The following is a 19,985-nucleotide window of genomic DNA, read 5'->3' as shown; positions in this document are numbered from 1 at the left end:
CGCTTCCTCCGATGTGCACCCTGAATTAGATGGAAAGGGACCACAATCGATTTTGACAGACTCCACCTAATCTTGAGAAGATGGGCATCTGGCACTGCACAACGCCAGCAATGCATCTTTTTGTCAGCGATCGTCTCTTCAGGTCGACCCTACTACGCGCATTTTCGTCCAGCTCACGTCAGCCGCGACAGCGCCGTCCAAGTATAAGCTTGCAATTTCAGCCCGTGTACCGAGTATACGATGGCCACGAAGGGTGATGACAATTTTTTCCCGCCACCCAACCATATTGCGCAGTGCAGCAGTATTTGTTCGCACTTTGGCCCTTTCGAAATACCGCCCCCGCGGCCGGAATTCCGACCTCTGAGCCCGGCAGGAGAAAAACCGATCAGCCATCGCAGAGAACGGGATAATAACCAGGATCGTTACAAATGAATTCCTTCGTAGAAACCAAAATTGAAAGACCGCAGCCGAGATCTATTAAACGGCGAAAAGCCGCACTTCCCGTGTGTTCGTGTTTCCACGGGCTATCACTGCACGTACAGCTTAATTTTAGAGCTTTATTATCACGTGTAGTTATGCGCTGAATGGCAATGTGGCCGCCGGAAAACGCCGATATCGAGGCTGCAGGTGGCTTTGATATGCAAGGAGAGGCGCTCAGCTCTGGCTGACCGGAAGTGAACCCCTCTTTGTCACCACTGGATGGCCCAACATCGACGGTAGGAACTGGAGGAATACTATCCTGGCCGCCCGAAAGAATCGCTGAGGATGGTAACACTGCGCTCGAAATGCAAACAGACTGCTTCATCATGTCAGCACGGCTATGCCGTTCGAGCGTGAAATTGCAACAAACTACTTCCTTGCCGCGCCTATTAAAACTATTCAATTTGAACGTTGGCATTCTGCGTGACCCGAGAGCGCTTTTCGACACAAAGTACCGTTATCATCGAGAGAAGCGATCTTCAGTGTCGGATGAGGTTTCTTTATCAGCTTTGTGAGGGATAGGATAGGAAATACGTTAATTTCTCTAGGATGGTCTTGTGCTAGTAGGAGAAGAGGTCCATCTTTCTTCTTCTCACAGGGTCGGTGCCCCTATTCCAGGGCTCCGCTGAGCTTCACTGCTCGCTGGGCGTGCTGGATCAGACCTAGTTAGCAACCCAGATCGCCGCTGGAGAGCCGGCCCTCCCCCTGTTCCGCACTCGGGTCTTTACGAAAGCTATCGTTATTTCTACATTCCCACGTGATGTGGTATAACGAAGGTTTGTTACCACACCATGGGCAGGTGTCCCGATATTGCGACGGGTAAATCTTGCTAAGGATATGCAGGTTTGGGAACGTTCCTGTCTGCAGTCTTCGCCAGTGTTGCCTCTTGTTGTTTTAGATCCCAATGGCGGCGGGATCTAAAACGGATCTTGTGAGGGAGTTTTTTTTTATACTCTCACCACAACCAGTCAACGTGGATTGATCGCGGTGTCGAAGGTGACGTCCTCGTCTCGCGCTGATGCTGCGCAGCCACGACATCATTTTCGCCCTTTCTCTGCATCCCCACCGGAGTTTGTATAGACGCAAGCGACTGCTTTGCGTAAATAAGAAACAATTCGTTCGTCCGATTTTGTTTGGGAGAAAGACAGCTGCCCTACGCAGCGTAGACAATCGGACAGATTCCCGTCCGTAACTTCCGTTCTTGCTATGGAGATCCGCCCATTTCCGGGCCTCTCTGAAGGTACCTGTCGTATGTTCTAAACGATTTCGTGCGATCAGCAGCAGTTTAGCGGAACGGGTTTTCTCCAATGTGACCCGGACCGCAAATGCTTAGAGGGCAGCTGCCCTCTCCGGCTCGAATCCTAGCAACCAACAATTGCTCGTCGAGAGGGCGTCACGGATCGCGTCAGCGATCGGGATGCTGGACTGAGGATCGACTCTGCTCGTCAGGGACGGCTACAACAAAATCCAAAATCAATGTTTCTACCACCGCCAACCGAGCTGAATTTTTCCGCGACTCATATTTCTGGAATCTTCTTTGTGGGATTTAACGTCCCAAAGCGACTCAGGCTATGACGTCGTAGTGGAGGGCTCCAGAAATTTTGACCTCCTGGGGTTCTTTAACGTGCACTGACAACGCACAGCACACGGGCGCCTTGCTTTTCGCCTCCTCCGAAAAGCGGCCGCCGAGGCCAGGATTCGATTCCGCGTTCTTGGGAACCATATTTCTGGAATCGGAGTTTGTTTTCTTACCTTGCCTTTTTTCTTCTTTAGACCACTAAAAATAATGCTATGATGAGCAGACATTGAGGGAATTAAGTTCTGATATTGACGATTAAAGCTCTTTTTTTTTTTTTTGTTTTTTACTCACATCCGCCTGAATCCGTCTGTTTTGCCGCGGCGAGGAAATATTTAACTTGGCACAGAAAAAGCGATATTACCCGCATAACGTGGTAATGATTAAGGTTGCGCCGTGTACACTTTAAAACGTAAAACGGCGCAACACGTATGGCCACAGAACAAAGGCGGCGACAACCGAAGCACGCGTTGTTCTGTGTGACGTCGTTTTCTTTCGTCAGAGCTCGCACGTGTTACGACACCGTGCGTTTAAAGAAAGTGATATTTTATGCACGGGGTTAGTGTACCACCTGGCTAAACAATAATTCCAACATATACAATGGCTTCCGTCAACCTGTCAGGCGTATTTCGAAACGCCTATTAACACCGCCTTCGTCCACAATAACGCGCCTTTTCGTTCGAAGAAATAATAATAAAAAAAAAAGGGAGCGCGCAGGCTCGAATGGATGTCTCAGCGAGAGGCAATGCATACGGCTACGCGTGCCGAGGAGAATGTTCGATATACCACTTAACGTGCGTCGGGATCGCTGTTGCGTACAACAGGATTGGGTCAGACATAGGAATAAAACCCCGTAAGAAAAGTTGATTCCTCTACAGATGCTAGCATGGCGAAAAATATTTCCCATTTCTAGCGCGAGCTGCGAGACCGTTAGGCCTTCTAAATAAAGTAATAACGACACCCAGTTTCTCCAATTCCGCGAGAAAAAAAAAAGAAAGAAAAAAGAGAAACGAATCTCAGGCAGCCCCGTGTCGAGAAAAGTATTGCTTCAGCGGACCCTTCGCTGGTAGACCAGGCGTCCAGGCAAATGCCCCCTCAGGGTCTCGCCCCAAACAGCGCCATTCAGTCCTGAAGGCCGCGGATTAAGCGAAAGCCCTTACAAAAATGAGTGTGAAGTAAGTGTTCATGTTGTTTACTTATGTAAAAGCAGTCAATAAATGTCTCACGAAAAGGACACATCATGTTGTTGACTTCTTGTCAATATCTATCGAATAGTGGTACACCAAATTTTTGAGTAGATGTACTGATTGATTGACGAGATGTATCAAAGCTGTTGATCTAGCACAGATTCTCTAATTATGATGTAGTTGTTGAGTTTATAAGTTGTATCATAGTTGTTGACTGCGCACAATGATATCAACTTTGCTGCATAAGCAACCAAGTTGACTGCATGAACTGCAGTTATTTAGCTGATAAGTTGTAACCGAGGCGTTAACTGCGCACAAAGTATTAATGAGCTAGCAATCCTGCTGCAAGCATCCAAGTTGTTGACTGCTTACGTCAGCTGTTGTGCAGAATAACCAAGTGACATATGTCTGCAAATGATTCAATTTATTTAAGAGCGGGCTGATCAGTATTTTTTTTTTTATTACTCAAACATCAGTGGATGCGTTCACTGCATCGGGAGCTACAACTGGAGCCTTCTGGTGCAGCCTGGCTATGTAGTTAGCCAGGCTGTTCTTGATGTTGGAGGCGGAAATTTATAGCATGTCCGTGCGAACAGCGAGTAGATCGACGTGAAAATCTTTGTCAAAGCAATTCAAGATGGCGGTCCAATCTGAGTGCCGATGATGATGTCATAGTCCAGTATAGCCATGAGTATAGCGATTGGAATCGAAACCCCGTGGGTATGACGTCATGGGCTGAAATAGCAGTATAGTTTTGGGATATCGCGAATCCAAGATGACGGCCTCTCAAATGAATTGTGCCCATAAAGCTCACCTTACTCCCTTTAATAAATTTCTTAATGGGACGATAGAACCGTCCTGAGGTCACGACATGTATATACATTCGCTCCGCTATATATATACTCCTACCACACGAGCTACCTTACCTGGAAAGGTTGCAGACCGAATTTGGTTTGAAAATCTAACCCTATGGGTTGTGGTATATAAATAAACTAAATTTAAATCAAAGGTGAACATTGAATACTTGGAATTACTAGTTAGAACGTAAACATATTGAATTAGTGACCGAATCCTAGACCACCCGAACCCCTCAAATGAAACCCGATTTTGATTTGGCCCGTTTATCAAGGGGGACATAACTCGGTAACGGTTATTCGTACACAAACGGGAGTGGTACCAAACGATTTGTCATGATGAGATCTATCGGAAATGATAGGCTACATCGTATATGTCAATCAAGTGATAGCACTTTCTGCGATAGGCGGCGCTAGACAGCGTATGCGTGAGTATATAGAGTCGTATCCTCGGGAGCTCCGTTTTTTCTCAGCATAATAAACGATGATTACCTGTTAACAGACTCGAAGTAGAACGAATTCTATTATTTTTTTTCCGCACGCAAAATGCGAGAAAACCCAAACACCTGTTATTACTTTTAATGCGCTTTTGATTTTTTTGTGCCGTTGTGCCAGAAAGGTAAAATAAAATCAACATCGAAGAAAACTGTCATCAGCGGACACAAAAGCGTTAGCAAGAGCAAAATCAGTAGCATGAAAGAAAAAAGAAAACGCAGTCAAGCTATGAACTGAGGCCTCCCCGAGAATTTTCGAAGCTCGATCATCCGTATATGTTTCAGCCAGTCAATGCATAGTTAACAAAATTTACACACATATGTTCAACTACGCTGTAGACTAAACATAAATATTCGTTTACACTTGCTGACCACAGTCAACAACCTGTGTTGAAGCAGTTGACTTCACAAAATGTCCACAGTCTGTCAACTCGTTGCGAATGCTGATTTTTGTAAGGCAGGACGACGCAGGACGAAGAAAGAAACAACACTGTCCCGAGGCCATACGTCTCTCGCCCCGCCATGTTCCACGAAACTAAGCCGAGCTGAGTTTCGAGAGAAGTGAAATTTCTCCAAATATGAGCCCAAAGGGTGCGCCGCGCACAGTTCGTCAACATCAGCCGAATGCGCCAGTCATCTCCTTCCAGCCACTGCATGCAAGTATTGCACACGACTCAGACCGCTGCGCTTTGATCCAGCAGATTACTTCTTGTGCCGACCACGTTATCCATCCTTGAGTTCCGATTCATTTGCGTTCGTTCGCTAATCCATGCTGAAAAAAAAAAAAAAAAAAAAAAAAAAAACACTGATGAAAATTCGATGCGATTTTTTCTATCTGAACGATTTTAGGACTCTGTTATCACTGTGATGTTCGCCGGCCGAAAAAAAGGTACTGTCACGATCATAGCATTGCGGGACGTGGGAGCGAGTGACAGACATGCGTTCCACGCCATGTAACGGTACACACAGCCGCTCTATCATCCGTTGCAGGCAGCTATGTACACCTTCACTTCTATCCCTCACGGGCCATTCATAGACACGAACGAGCAGGTGCCACTTCGATAACTTGCGCTCTCAGACATCCTACATTGAGCGTCTGAGATCGCCGAAGGAGACCCCGTACTGACAAATTTCATGGGGCGTCGATTTTTGTAAAAAGGGAACAGCCAGTGCGACATGTTTTTTTTTTCTCTTCCTGACTGCTCTAGCACTCTTCACATGTACGACTCATCTATCACTATCAATTAGTATACACTGAATTCAAACGTCCAAGCCACAAAACTGTTCTAAACGAAACGACGGCTGCAGTACCTAGGAAAATGAAGGGAATGCGCCATTTTTTTTTTTTTTTTTTTTACACGTGGACGGAGGAGCGAAAATATTGCTAGACACAGGTTCATCTTTAAGAAATTGCCGCTTACTTGTCAGCGCTTACTGACTGCGAATGCTTTGGAGCAAACGGGAGCTTGGTCTATGCCGAGGCCGAGTTCACGCTGAAAAGCGAAATGCTGTGCAGCTATTCAATCATGCAGGAAGCAGAAGGAAATGAAATCCAAGTGGACCGCAGGTCTTGCCAAGGAAAGGAAAAAAAAAAAACTGCAGGCAAAAGCGGACATAGAAGTTGAATACACAGATAACGCGCAGTTACACCCTAGTGGCTGGCGAGTGCCTCGGTGCGCCAGCTTTCGAAGCGGCCCCTGATTCCAGTTTGTATATGCATGCACGGCACGCGTAGGTTGAGGATACACAGCTACCTCGGAGGCTGGGGTGGACAAGAGAACGGGATGTAGTGGTATGCAGTTCTGCCACGCACTCTCGCGTACCGCAACATTGTGATTGCGGCAGTACATTACTGCTGAGAAAATAGGGTCCATAAGGACAACCGTCTTGCCCCCGCCACTTCATTCAATCTCAGCGGGACGTAAATAACGAAGGGAACTGCGCGATAGCTATCAGATAGTGAATGGTGGTGTATGTCGGCCTCAGAGATCCTAGTTTAATCGCGTTTGCCGTCATATCACTGTTCAGCTGTGGCAGTGATCTGTCATTAGAAGGCGGTATAGTCTATATGGCTGCCGGCCAACTATGCACTTTGTATTCGGCGTCCGCTTTCAATGATGCGCTTGTATATTTTTTTCCTCTTTCTCAGCGCTGTCCCGAGTCTTATTTCCAGTCCCCTGGCTCATGTTCGCAGCCTGAGCATCGTGTATGTTCGCTTCATCTCGAGTGAAAGGGCAAAAAATCAAGGAGCAAAACTACCGCACAAGGGTTATCCACTTCTAGCTATAACATGGTCACTGCTTTCAAAGCAACATTGAGTCCGACGCAAGCGCATATCAATGCAAGCCCAGAGGGAGCCGGACGTGCTGTGCTGCTTCACACAGCCTGTCACCTATTGCGCGGCCAGGTGGTATGCAATGACGCTTTGAAAGCTGTGTCCTTGTTATAGCTAGAAGTGGATGAGGCTGTACCTGTTCTGAACCTACATTATAACGCAGTGGTGCTTCATCTCGGCTGCAAGTCGACTCCTCCACGATGCAACACAGCGGTCGCGTTTCATCCTTACCGTCCAACATGGAGGAAAGAAATGGCGCCGAACCGCTAGCGGCCGACTACCACCTCCCAGGTGGACGCGCAGTCTAACGGCGCCGTTTGTGGCTCCCTTCGCGCAGCAAAGTTTGGTTTCTTCTTTGAGGAGCTGCAATTGCGAAACGCACTAAAACGGCCCCACATCCACGCCCTGGTCGCTGCGGTGCACGAGGGTTCTATCAACTGGACAATCCGGAAGGCTCAGTTAGGCCTGCCGCAGTACGGGCTAGATGCAAACTCTTTTCAGAAAAACGCAATAATTGCGTAAACTCCTGTGTAATGCACTGCGCAGGCTTAGAGCGGGTGGTTCGTCCGAGGTCGGGCAATATGGTGCGCTGTCTTTTCTCAAGGACGCACACAGCTTTCCGCATCGCAGTGGACAATGGCTTGCGGCTCCGCTCCAGTTGCAGTCGTCCCCTTTGTCCGGCTTAATGAAGTCCGCGCACGTTTCTAAAGGGACAAGCGGTGCTTAGCGGCGGAAGCTGCGCCGAAAGTGAGGCCGCGGGAACGGCCAGTGTCCTCGGCCGACGCCTTGCACTGTTCAGCTTCCTCTGTCGGCTTTCTTCACTTCGTTTGGCATTCCAGCGAGACGCTGTCATTTGCTTCCCCGCTCACAGTCTTTTTTTTTTTTTCTAATTTGCTTGAAACTAGCCGTTGTGCAAGCGAGACGATTATATCGAAGGAATGACACAATCTTAATTAAAATTACACTCCTTCGGCGATGCCTATGGTTGAGAAGGCGTTTGCGCCGTATTTAGATGTTCTCGACTCTCCTGCAAGTCCGTATACTCCGAGTTTGCGGCGTTTTTCGAAGTGTCGTTTCCTCCGTGTCCGCCCCCTACCGATTGGGAAACGCCGGAACAGGAAGTGATGGAAACCCAACGACGTGTCCGGTTCCGGTGTTTCCGCCAATCAGACGGCTCGAGGTCAGGGAGAAAACCGTCCGAAGACGACGCAAACTCGGAATACGGGCCTTCCACTGCCACCTGTAGAACGAATCGCACCACGGTCGGATCGCTTTTGCTCAGTATATCAGCTGCGTGATGAGAGGCACCCCGACCTCGCCACGCGTCCACAGCAGCCAGCCTTCGAACCTTACGTTTGCACAGCCGCGCAGCTGTGCGCCTGGTTAGTGCTGCATGTCGCTTTGCGCACTCCTGGCTGCTGGAGCGGCGGCCATGCCGTTCTTACGGGGAGGCCTAGCCGAGTGTCGCATAATGAGCGCTTTTGAAAGTGGTACCACGTTCGTGGCTGCGAAATGTCTCTGTCCTGTCCTGCTCTATTGTACTGGCTTCCGCGTGTCCCACAGGCGCTTGCGTCTCCGCTGCCGCGCTTCGACTGCGTCTGCTGTAGACACGGGAATTGCGAGCGCGAACACTTCTCGCTACTGAAGCCAACGCTCGTTGGAACTATGCCGACCACAGAAGAACGTGGCTGTCGTTAAAGGTGGCGTTGGTTAAGAGTTCGCGAGGTTGTGATTATAGCTGCGTAAGCGTAAACACATTCTGGCGATCGCATGCTCTGCTTGTCACTGTCTGTACTCAACCATAACTAATTACAACGATTCGAACAGAGAGTCGCAAAGGGCTCGTTCGCAAAGCTGCAGCGACCACCCGTCGCAGCAACCAGCTGGTCAACCACTCGAACTGGGCGCCGTATAACACTACCGCTGGCAGAGAAATCGAAAGGGGAGGGAAGCAGCCCATGCGATCTATCATTTTTAACTGCTATACTCATCTATTGTATCTCACATTTACGAAGAGAGTTACCACTTCGGTCAACTTCCAAACAAAAGACTGGAAAATAGTATCGATGAGAGAAATACGAGATTATAAGTAAAATGCAAAAGCAACTACAGCTGCACATTTCTCGCCACCTCATTTGTGCTCAGTTAGGCAGTGAAAATACGACAAACCGCATGCACGACCAAGGAGCCCAATTACCAAAAATGATTGCGCCTATCGTCCCTTTTCCGATCACTTATGATTGCTTTCCAAGCAGAAACCATGTTTCGGTGCGAAAGCACAGAAGCTTTTGAGCGACACGACAGCCCATTCGATTTTTGTACTTCCCGCCATTATTAACTGGTACTGAGCCAGTACCGAGTTCATAAAGCAAACTGCCGATAAAACCTGGACGCGTTCCCGACCACAAAGAATATACGCTGCTGCATTATTTAAAGTCTCGCTCTGCAAGATCCACAGCGGCCGACAGATTAGCTTCGTATATCTTCATATATAGATTTGGTTCGCATCTTAACAGCGAGAACAGCAGAAGAAACGGCCAGTGAGCAACGGGGCGGTTGACGCGTTTCGCGCTCAGCCGCGATTGCCATTACACGCACACAGACACACTGACGAGCTGCACATTACTGCGAACGTTTCTAGACTTTTCCTTCGTGCACCTTCAAATATGTAAAAAACAACGCTACCTCGAAACCATTTACTGTTTAGCTTCGTCTTTAAGTAAAGCTGTACTAGCAACAACGTATATGCAACTGAATCAATTCATGGCTGCATATTTATCTGCGTCAATCCTTAGTAGCTTCCTGTATCCTATGTATAACTGCCAAGTTTTCTTCATTCTTGCCTACTCTTCTCTGTTAGATGTGGGGACACTTAAGCTTCGCCGTTAATTGTATGACGCGAAAGCGTTATGGCTGCCGTCTGCGATTCCCTTGCTAATCCAAGTTCACGTTCGTGCACTTTGCCAACTCGCTTAATCACTTGAACTTGTGCATCTTATCTCACAATTATTCTTCGGTATATACAGTCGTTATCAAAGAGGTTATGTGACAGACCATCCGCGCGAACGTGCCAGCGTGTTCTATATAGGGCAGCACGGATTCGCGATGTAAAAATATATTCTTACACCGCGCTCGTGATCCAAAGGCCCCGAAGGCACTTCGATCTAATCACGAAGGAGCTGGCAGATGTGGCCGTTCGATCCAGCCAGGTCGGTCACGTATTGTGGTCTCGTGATACCTCCATAACCCGTCCATCAATCACATGCTGGCGTAGTCGTGATTTCGGGCTCACAACACCCGACGCTATCCCGCCAAACACTCGAACGTGGAGTTCAAATGTCCCATCGCTAGCAGCACTCACTGTACTCCGTTTCATACATCAAGTGCAACACTGCCAAAGCTAGAGCTCTTGTTTGCGCTATCCGCATCCGCGATGAAAAATAGTGCTTGCTATTGACGAGAGGAAATAATAGCTGCATTGTCTGCATGCTTAATACATCTTACGTTTGCCATCAACTCCATAAAAAGCACTTCTTTTAGGGAGAAAATATCGCATTCGGCGAATTTGTATATTTTGTTTGTCATTTTCATTCGTGTCGCGTTTTCGCTGCACGGCAACCCTGCCAGCGGTGCCAGTATAGTGAACTAGACCTTGACTGCCTCTTTGCTGTGGATTTTTTTTCTATAAAATCCGCACTGCAAAGATGTCCAGGCACGCGAAGCAAGTTATTGCAAACGTGTATTCTCGGAATAGAGCCCGTTTCCGCAGAAACCACTCAGCCACGAAACGAACGCGTATGATACGCCTCCTTTTTTTTTTCTTTGGGGACTATTTGCGTAGCTTTCGCTGCGTTGCACCTGATGTATGAAATGGAGTATAGCTGTAAGGAACAAAAAAAAAAAAAAAAAACAACTCCTCTGTCGAAACAGGCAAGTACGATTGAGAGTGCATTATCAACGCCAACACTGCCGAGGTGCACCGCTGAAAATGCTTCGTGGGGAACCGAATAAATGGCGAATTCGCGTTTACGCGTCGGGTATATTGCGTCACTAGGCCACCCGGCTCAAGGGCCCTATATAGAGTCGATACTTAAAAGAAAACAGCTTATTCAGGTGTTGAACAAATATATGGTGGCTAGCGAGGCTGTGCTATGGTCAGGATACTAATAATTCACTATAAGGTTACAACAAGAAGAGCCCTCTCTCACTCAGGACTCTGTTCCGCGTGGCTAAGCTAACGAGCTCTCAGACCAGCGAAGCACCTGAGTAAGGCGGCGACAAGGGCAAGAATTTGTGATTCCAGAAAGGTTGCCGTGGGACAACGCTCAATTCTATAGGACCCTAAAGAGAGCATCTAATCTCGCCTGGTAGGGCACATAGGCGCCCCTTGAGTATAATATGACTTCCCTACAAAAAAAGTGATACCTCGTGGCAGGTGCTAGCGGTAACGCTTGACTGAAAGCCGTTGCGGCCCAGGTTCAGTTGTCTTTTTCTTCTTCTCTGGTGCGCATTCCTCGAAGGTTGTTCGGAAGGATGACCAAAACTGCTAGACTATAATGGTTCAACAACAGGTGCGCGCATATTCTGCAATGCAGGGCGCTGCAGACGGGAGATAACAGTGCTGTGCAACTCTGCGTTACGAAATAAATGTCAGCGAACATATACGCATTATTCAACGATAGTAAAAGGAAAGCAACCACTGTAATACAACAAGTCCACGCACGAGCATCAAATAAATAATAACGAAGGAGAAAAAGCGAAATGATTATACAAAAAGTAACAACTCAGCTGACTATTTTGGAGAGGCAGTTTGACTGGTGGACGAAGGTAAACGTAAAACATGTAACTGAAAACTGTGGCGTTTACTTCAGTAACGATCGAGACCTGTGAGTAGTAACTGCGGACAAGAATGCACGCAGTATTACAGGTTTCTTGCGTTCTTTGTTTTCCTTTCTCTATCTCTATATTGCTCAGTTCATTTCTTACTTCCTTTCTTGTATTCGAGACAATTTGAGACCAACTGTTTTAGAGGCAAGGCAAAAGGAAAGAAAAATGCGAAGTATAGGTCGTGAGGCAGCACACGTAACAATGAGATCACTTTCATATCGTTACACGCCATATGGCGATACAATACAGTATCGTCAGTTATTACTTTCTGTATGTTTAATCATCATTTGTAAGGGCAAGGGAAAAGGGAGAACCACAGGCGAACCATGCCATCACTAAACCTTTCGTAATAACTATGAACGTAAGTACATATTTTCGCTCGGAATTGAGTAGGTTAATTACACAAAGCCCGATGCACAAGACTACATAGCACCAAGTGTAGACGCAAGCAGTTATTTTTGCTCACAGAGTAGCTACGATGGCGAGGAAAAAAAAAAAAATGGCAATGGCTTATCTCTGCTATGCCATGGATATACGTAGCGTAAAGCGTAAAGCGTAAAGCGCCCGCGGCAGTGCCCTCTGGGAAGATTCAGTCTTCCGGGCCTCTCTCGCGGCCGCTCTGGGAAAGCGTCTTGTCGTGACTGCACATCGCGCGCCCCCTGTCAAACACAACCAGCATTTCATTGAACGCATTAAAGTTCCCCGGCGTTCTACAGGAGAGGAAAGGCGCAGTATCTGTCACTCGCGGAATCCCGCTGCCAGTCTCACTGTAGACAAGGGGAATTATGAAGAGCGTTTCACGATTGCCATTCAAAATGTGGCTGCAGAGCCTCCCGAATGGCTCTCAAGGGCCTTTGTTGTCGCTGCGGGAGTTTTAAAGCGACGGGGCCAGTCTAACACTGGCTGAACATGACATTCATTCATGCACATTGCCTTGTGTGTCTTTTTTAATGTTTTGATAGGATTTTCCTTTTGTGTTACGTAGTGTGCCAAAACCAGGCAATAAAGAAAAAAAACCCGGGCGTGGTGCAGGGTAAACCTCTGGGCTGGGGATCCAAGGGGTGGAGGACAAGGTGAACTAATTTATTTTTTAATTATCGATTCAATGGTGATTGGGCATGATACTTCTGGTTGGTCGCTTCGAATTTGGCAGCTCTCGCGCATGCGCATAACGGGCGGCCAAAACTCACGCGACACTCGGCTCTGACCCGCGTAGTGTAGCTTTACGCTACAAAACTTTACCGAGACGCAGTGTTTAGGCGTCGAGAATGCCCTAGGCCAATGTCGGACCAATGCCAACTGGTCTGAGGCTAGCCAAGGCACGCCACGTTGGGGCAGAATGGTGCGGAAAATGAGGGGAATATTGCCTCGACTCCATTTTTTCTGCTTCTGCATGGATTCTATTCGTCCGGCAGGACACTCGCTCAACAGCCCCAGTATTAGTGACAATCTCTGTAATCCATGGTTTCTGCTTGATTAAGACATGACATAACTAATCAATTTTCTCCAACTTCGTATTGAGTATGCTTTTCTGCGTTATCTGATATTTCGTTCCAAACACTGCGTTCGGCTTTCTGTTTTATTCAACTGTTTCATCTGTATTGCGTTCTAGCTTATAAAGCAAATAAGTGTTTTCAAGAAACGGAGTGCTCATACGACAGCCCGGATGTTGTATACGTGCAAGTGTATGCGCCGAGGTATAGTAGAAAGAAGTGTCTGGGCACGCCGATCTCCAGCAATGGCCAGCGGTTCCCGGTCCAATAACAGCAGCTTGGAGCGGCAATGGCGTCGCGTTGCAGGTGCTTCCGTCCCCATTGCAACAATCTGACAGCGAAGTTCCAAGTAACAGCGCTTCTCTGCAGAGACAGCTGCTCTTCATTTTGCGTCGAAGTATGACCCATCCCCACATGCTGGCTCTCCACAACACGGCCGGTCTCGAAGGGAGAGTCCTCGAGGTTGGCTGTGGGATATTTCAGTTCGTGCTCGGAGCAAGCGGCCCTTCGGTTGGAGCACACATGCCACCCAAGGCTTGCTATTAAAGGTAAACTATAACGCAAACAGGAGTGTTTTCTAGTCGCACACCCAAAAACACTATTCAAAACAAAATACGGAATTCGTAAACGTAGCGAGTGATTGAGGAATCACTCGCAAAAACCGTAGTGGCACAACAATTGGACCCCCCGCAGTTGCAGTTGTGGCATTTCGGTGGCTTTCTGCTGCTTGTGGAAACCCCGAGTGGGCATGCGTTGTATAAATTTAAGGTCTACATTGAGGGAAGCGAACGCCGATCGAATGAATTAACGACTTCATGGGCGAGCGCCCACTGCCAACGCAGACTACCAATCCAATTTGTTTTCGCCCAACGTTTTCTGTGCTTGTGAGGTGCATGCATGCGACGGGTACATTCTTGCACGCTGCGCGCGTTCGTCCCCCCCCCCCCCCCCCCCCCCCCCCCCAGCGTTTCATCATGAGCGTTTCGTCTCCATTTCCAAACCCGAAGCGTTCAAATCTGCGCTTCTTCATCATCCATGTTAAAAAATTCTTAGTTCTAATGTTTGTATAAGTAGTTAAACCACTCCTATCTGTAACGCCTCAACGGCCCTGATAGTAACCAGATAAATAAATCGGGGCGGGCGCAAACTATAACAGCGTCACCACTGTAACAAACCTAGGACCACCAAGCCAGCCAAGTTTCAGCCTCCAGCATGATGTCCGAATTTCAGTCAACCACAATGAATCCGAATTGAAGACAGTTTTAGTGTGCCCATTTATACGTCACGACCGGTAAGGTCCCCAACTCCGCGACACGCCGCCAGGTGCACGCATCGTACGCTTGGTAGGAATTAAAAAAAAATAATAATAAATTCAGTTTATCTTGCATTGTTAGTTTATCTAAGAAATGCAATTGGGCAAGGACAAAAACGTTTCAACAGTGCACTTCCATGTTGCGACACATGATCTGTCAAGAAAGTCCGCAATACTCTCATAATGCCTGAAAAGCAGGCGTTGTCATAGCCGCAACCCTAAACTGACGGCAGCGGCATGCATTCTCAGCGCACAAGAATGCCTTCTAAATATGAATTATATGAAAACACTCATTCAGTTTCCTAACCACAAAAATGGGTTTTCCGCTCAGCCGGGTCGCTTTCGTCTCCCCACACGCTGTAGTAGCACATTTCTCTGACTCCGAAGACTTGCGTGGCGAACACATGTTTCATCCACGATCCCCAATCGACGCAAAAAATTATCCCGATGATTGCGATAAAGCGTCCACACAAAAACGTCCCTTGAGCTAACTTATCAAATTGACACACATTTGTTTCGTGTCGTCCTTCCGTCGAGGTACTGTACATATAAAATATCGGTCTTGCGCGCGCTCAGGCCTTCGACAGTCCTGGACTCTCCATAAGCATACCAGGGCTGCTTTCCACAGCCAACGTGGGAAGGCTGGGAGGCGGCCCTGTCCAGCTCGGACCTCGAGGAACAACGAGCCCTCGTGGAAAGAGCACGGGCAGCGGCTTTTACCAACGGTGTCCCGGACTAGGGACCCGACCAGCCTTCCCTTAATCTAAGTCAATGTCAATAAACGTTTTCATCATCATCTCAGCCGATGAGTCTTTCCCTCGAAAGTGCAAACATTGACGCTTCCAACATATACCGGACTGCAGAATGGAGCACATCTCACCCATGGCCGGCATGAGTTATAATCGAACAGTGATATTCACCAGCCGCACGAATGGCGGAGCCATCACCAACAAATTTATGAGGCGTTCTTCAAGAGGCGTCACTATATGCTAGGGAGCCACACCTGCCTGCACAAGTTTCCGTTTGTCCAGGAGATTATACACGGAAACAAGGCCACCAGCCGCAAATGATCCTGTGTAACGAGATTAACCGAATGAGTACCTCTTTTTCTTTTCTGCGAGGGCTAACACGTCACGAGGCAAATTCTCATTGCGCTTAAAGAGCAATTTGGATAGCAAAAGTATATTCAATGGAATCCCCGCTTCTGTCGCGGTGATGATCAAAACATCCCGAAATTGGCCGCCATGGCGTTCTGACGGAGGAAAAGCTGGTCCACCCCATTTCCTGAGAGCAAAACGCAGAGGAAGGTTCCTGCAACTCTCTGAAGCAGCTATATGCTAACGTCGCCGGCTCGCATTCCCCCTGTGCTTGACCGAGCCCGCACGCCTCGAACGGCGAAGAAGGAAGCGGTCATTCGGGTGATGGTATCGTGTGTCCATTTTCCCTGTCTCAAAAAGACGCAGGTGTTAAAAAAAGAAAAAAAGAACGCGCTTTCACATGAGCAGCGCAGACTGGCCACAAGCCATCGTCTGAATTATTTTGGGCATCTTTTTGTTTGTTTGTTTGCCGCTGCAGCTGGGCAAAGCGAACATCAAATGCGGATTTAGACAGGTTCTAATTTCAGTATCAAGAAGAATAAGAAGAAGGCGAAACTCGGCACAGTAAAAACATCTTGTTATTGCGCAGACATGCAACGCATCATCTTTAGATGTGCACAGTTGGAGATACACAAAGAAAGCAGTCCTGCCACAGACGTCCGAGCAGCGTTTCTACCCGGCGGCTTCCTGACGAGTGTCGAAATCGCGATCAATAACTATGTCACGCCATGCAGTGACACCCGAGACAGTACGAGGACGCACACGCCTTGTTCCACCGGGCGCATGGGCTCTCGTTAGGTAATTCCAATCTGCCTCCCTACGCGTCACAAAATGCCATGGCGTGTCCATGCCTCGTCCCACTGCTTCCACAAGTATGAGCAGCGGCATGAGGGCCAGCTTGCGCGCGGTTCTATCCCTCACTCTGAGGCAGCATTGCGATACGAGCGAAATTGGAAACCGTCCGCATACGGCTGAGCAAAATGCGTTTAAGTATAAATCATCCTTTTGTTACTCCTTCTTTTTTTTTTAGAGCCCTTTGGCACCCACTCTCGGGAAGGTATCCGGACAGCAGAGGACACGAGACCAGCCATCCGCATTCACAGCGGCGAGCTCTCAGCAGGGCGGACGGATGATGCGGCGCCGCCCCCTCCGCGCATCGCTGTGGTCGGTGCTAGAGCCTTTATTTATGTCTTGCGTCGGGGTTCAAAAAATAATCGCCGGCGGACGCCTGCCCGGCAGTACTCAAACATTTCGACCCTTCCTTTTCTGGCCTCTGCCCTTTCTTTGGAGAGGTGGCGAACACCTTTCAAATGGTCTGGGCCCTCTGGGCACGCCAGCTAAACTCTTCTCTTTTACCCATAACCCCTTTCCCTATGCCTGGATCTAGCGGCACAACAAGCACTGGTCCAGCGAGCTCGTGTGGCGACCCAGGCCAACGGAGTCCCGGAATAAGGGACTCCACCTAGTATTGTAAAGGGGAGCGGCCCACTAGGAGTGGCTCTCAAAGCAACCTCTCCTTTTGTAATAAATGCTTTCCACCACCACCAGACTCATTTGACTCGTGCGGAGCAGGGATTGATTGGGGCGGCGCCCGGAGGCAATAACGGCGCCCAAATAGGACACGGTTTTACAGAGTCAGGGGTGAAAAGTACCCCAATGTTGTCGGTTACTTAGAAGAAGCGCGTGTGGCCTTCGAAATCGCCTCGAACACAGCGCGCTTTACAGTTGCAAACCGCAGAGGCCCAAGGCGAAGTTCGCGGTTGCTGCTACGACACCGGACACGAGTGTATACGTTGCACAGACGCGTCCACTTCTAGCTGTAACAAGGTCACTGCTTACAAAGAGTCACTGCGTCCAACACGACTGCGCAATAAAGCTAAACGGCAGGCAATGTGAAGCTTTGTGCTCCGGCTCTCTCTGTGCTTGAATCGCTTTGCGTCGATATGTCCCTGCGTCGGACTGTTGCTTTGAAAGCAGTGAGCGTGTTATAGCTAATTGGGAAGAACTTCTCGTTGGGCTAGATGGTGCATGCTGTAACGAAAGAACTATAGTGCAACTAAGACGAAAACAAGAAATGACCACACAGGACTAGCGCTAGTGTTATAGCTTGCAGTTGGTATCCCTGTACATCTACAGGAAACACAGTAGCGGGCGCATGGCAAGGACAAACGCTACAAGCGATCAACTCATCATCACAACGTAGGTTATCTCAACGGGCGCACGTGTAAAACACTACCAGGCTTGGAAAAGTAGTGGAAAATAGATTTAGGCCAACGGCATTTCTGCCGGAAACGAACGGTGTGTCTCACTAGCGCTACCGCAACATCGGCAACCTCGAATGCGTGAAGGATCCGGAGAACCATTCCTATGCTCCGCCATTCGCGTTCAGTTAGCGGTTTTCCTAACAACATCGGACCGCCACCTATTGCTAAACAGCTGTCAAGAACGCGTGCGTCACCGAGAAAACGAAAGATCGCCGGCCTGTTTACATCCAAAAAAGCGGCGCGTAGCTATCGATGCAAACATGGAAGCCTCTAACATTGATCAAAATAGCTCTTTGGGCTAGTTGATTCATATTTAGCCCCTGAAAAGACCAGCGCGAAAAAAAAAAAAAAAAAAAAACGGGACCGCGCAGTGCCCGTCCTGTCGTTTTGTGTTCCTTGGTTCCCGTTTTCTTTTTTTTTTTTTCGCTGGTTTTTTATGTGCTGTAACATATGGGGAACTACGGCCCCGAATTCAGCGCCGAGGAGCTCCTGAACGGACGACTTTCGACCACTGCTGCTAAAAAGGAAAGTAGGCCTCTCAAACCTGCGAGCGCGGCTGTCTGTCGTACCCATCAACGGCGCCGACGCTTCCCTCCGCGATCGACGACATCGGATACTTTCAAGGAAACAGCTCCAGCCGGGAAGTGCACAACAGTGAGACAGGGTCGAACGGTAATCTGGAGAACTAACACCACCCACTAGGAACAGAAATTCAAACCGGGGAAGGACCCGCGCTGCTCGGCGCCAAATCAGCTAGAACAGAAACCTCCCAAAGAGCACGATTACGCAGCATCCAGCCATTTCCCGCAACGCTCTCAGTCACGGACACGGGTTAAAGATACCTCTGGGACCTTCGATTCGACTGCATTCAGGCCAGTCGAGCCACCACCCTCGGGAACAGTTGGCTCAAATGCAAACGCGGGCATCTCCTGCCATAGCCCCATGCAAGTGAAACTATAATGCCCGGCGAATGATCCGCGCACGGTTTGCCGACGCATAAGCTGCCGCTGATGTCATAAATGCTGCACGACCAACTGAATGTATAGTACTCAAAACCACATCAAGTGTACCGCATTGACGAGAAGACAGGTGCTACAGCAATTCTATGCCGAGGCTTTTTACATTTTATGCGTATCCAAGGGAACCGTCGCCGGCAGGACCGCAGCCCTTGTAGCAGACGCCACACAGCGAGCGATCGTTTCATACTCTACGATGACTTGCAGCGCGTGCACTCCAGCCATCGTCATTGACAACGAATGAATTTCCGTCGTTAGTGACGAGTGATGCAATGTAAAGACCTAAGTGACGAGGCACTTGCATTCTGGCAGCTGAAAGAGAGATATGTGCGTGTGTTGATGTCTTCGGCACATCGCGTTCAAGTCGGTACGCAGCACGTTTTAAAGTATTGATATGGAATCCCTCTTCGAAGGGCATCTGTCTGACACACCACTGAAAACTGTAGCTCATCATATACCTACCTGTTAAAGACGAAATGCAGCTCGAATCGGGGAAAACATTTCACACACCCGTACACCCCGCACTTTCGCGCAGGCAGCAGTGCCCACAGCGCAAAGTTTCGCCTGCGGATTCGTCTGCTTCGCAGCACACGATTCCGCAAAGCGCTTCTGCTCCTGTGACAAGAGACGCGGCTACTCTGGAAAAAGGTGAATGCTTACGTTCAGTCGCCCCGCAGATATGCGCGCCGTTCTTCCCGACGACAACACAAACTCGCCGGCTGGGTTCAGGCACCCACACACAACCGCACACAACCAGATGTCGGCACGAACGTCACGCCACTGCACGAGTCCGTCGGTACGACCTCGGCGGCTGCAGGCGCCCCCTCTCTCTCCGCGCTGATAGGTGCGCCCTCTAGGCGCCAGTTCTACACTTTCTCCAGCCCGCCGCTGAGCCGGAGAGGTCGCGCGCCGCTCGCGAGTTCTCTTTCCCCGGCTTTCGTCGGCCCCAGCTGTGTTGTGGTATGAATGGTATGTTGTGGAAGTTGTGTG

At 48.8% G+C, this 19,985-nt stretch overlaps 1 pseudogene across 1 annotated transcript in view; it reads right to left on the bottom strand.

Moving 5' to 3' along the window:
- LOC146184259 (uncharacterized) overlaps nucleotides 1-19,766 on the bottom strand; it is a 164,928-nt pseudogene extending 145,162 nt beyond the window's left edge. Inside the window, exon 1 of the transcript XR_014708843.1 lies at nucleotides 19,656-19,766. The product of XR_014708843.1 is annotated as an uncharacterized LOC146184259 (transcript). The remainder of the gene's footprint in view (nucleotides 1-19,655) is intronic.
- Nucleotides 19,767-19,985: the final 219 nt, after the last annotated feature.

Source organism: Amblyomma maculatum, chromosome 7 (assembly GCF_055883805.1).
Source record: "Amblyomma maculatum isolate TAMU_Amacu chromosome 7, ASM5588380v1, whole genome shotgun sequence".
Taxonomy (NCBI): Eukaryota; Metazoa; Arthropoda; class Arachnida; order Ixodida; family Ixodidae; genus Amblyomma; species Amblyomma maculatum.
The sequence above is the reverse complement of the archived record's forward strand: the minus strand, read 5'-3'. Positions and strand labels throughout refer to the sequence as shown.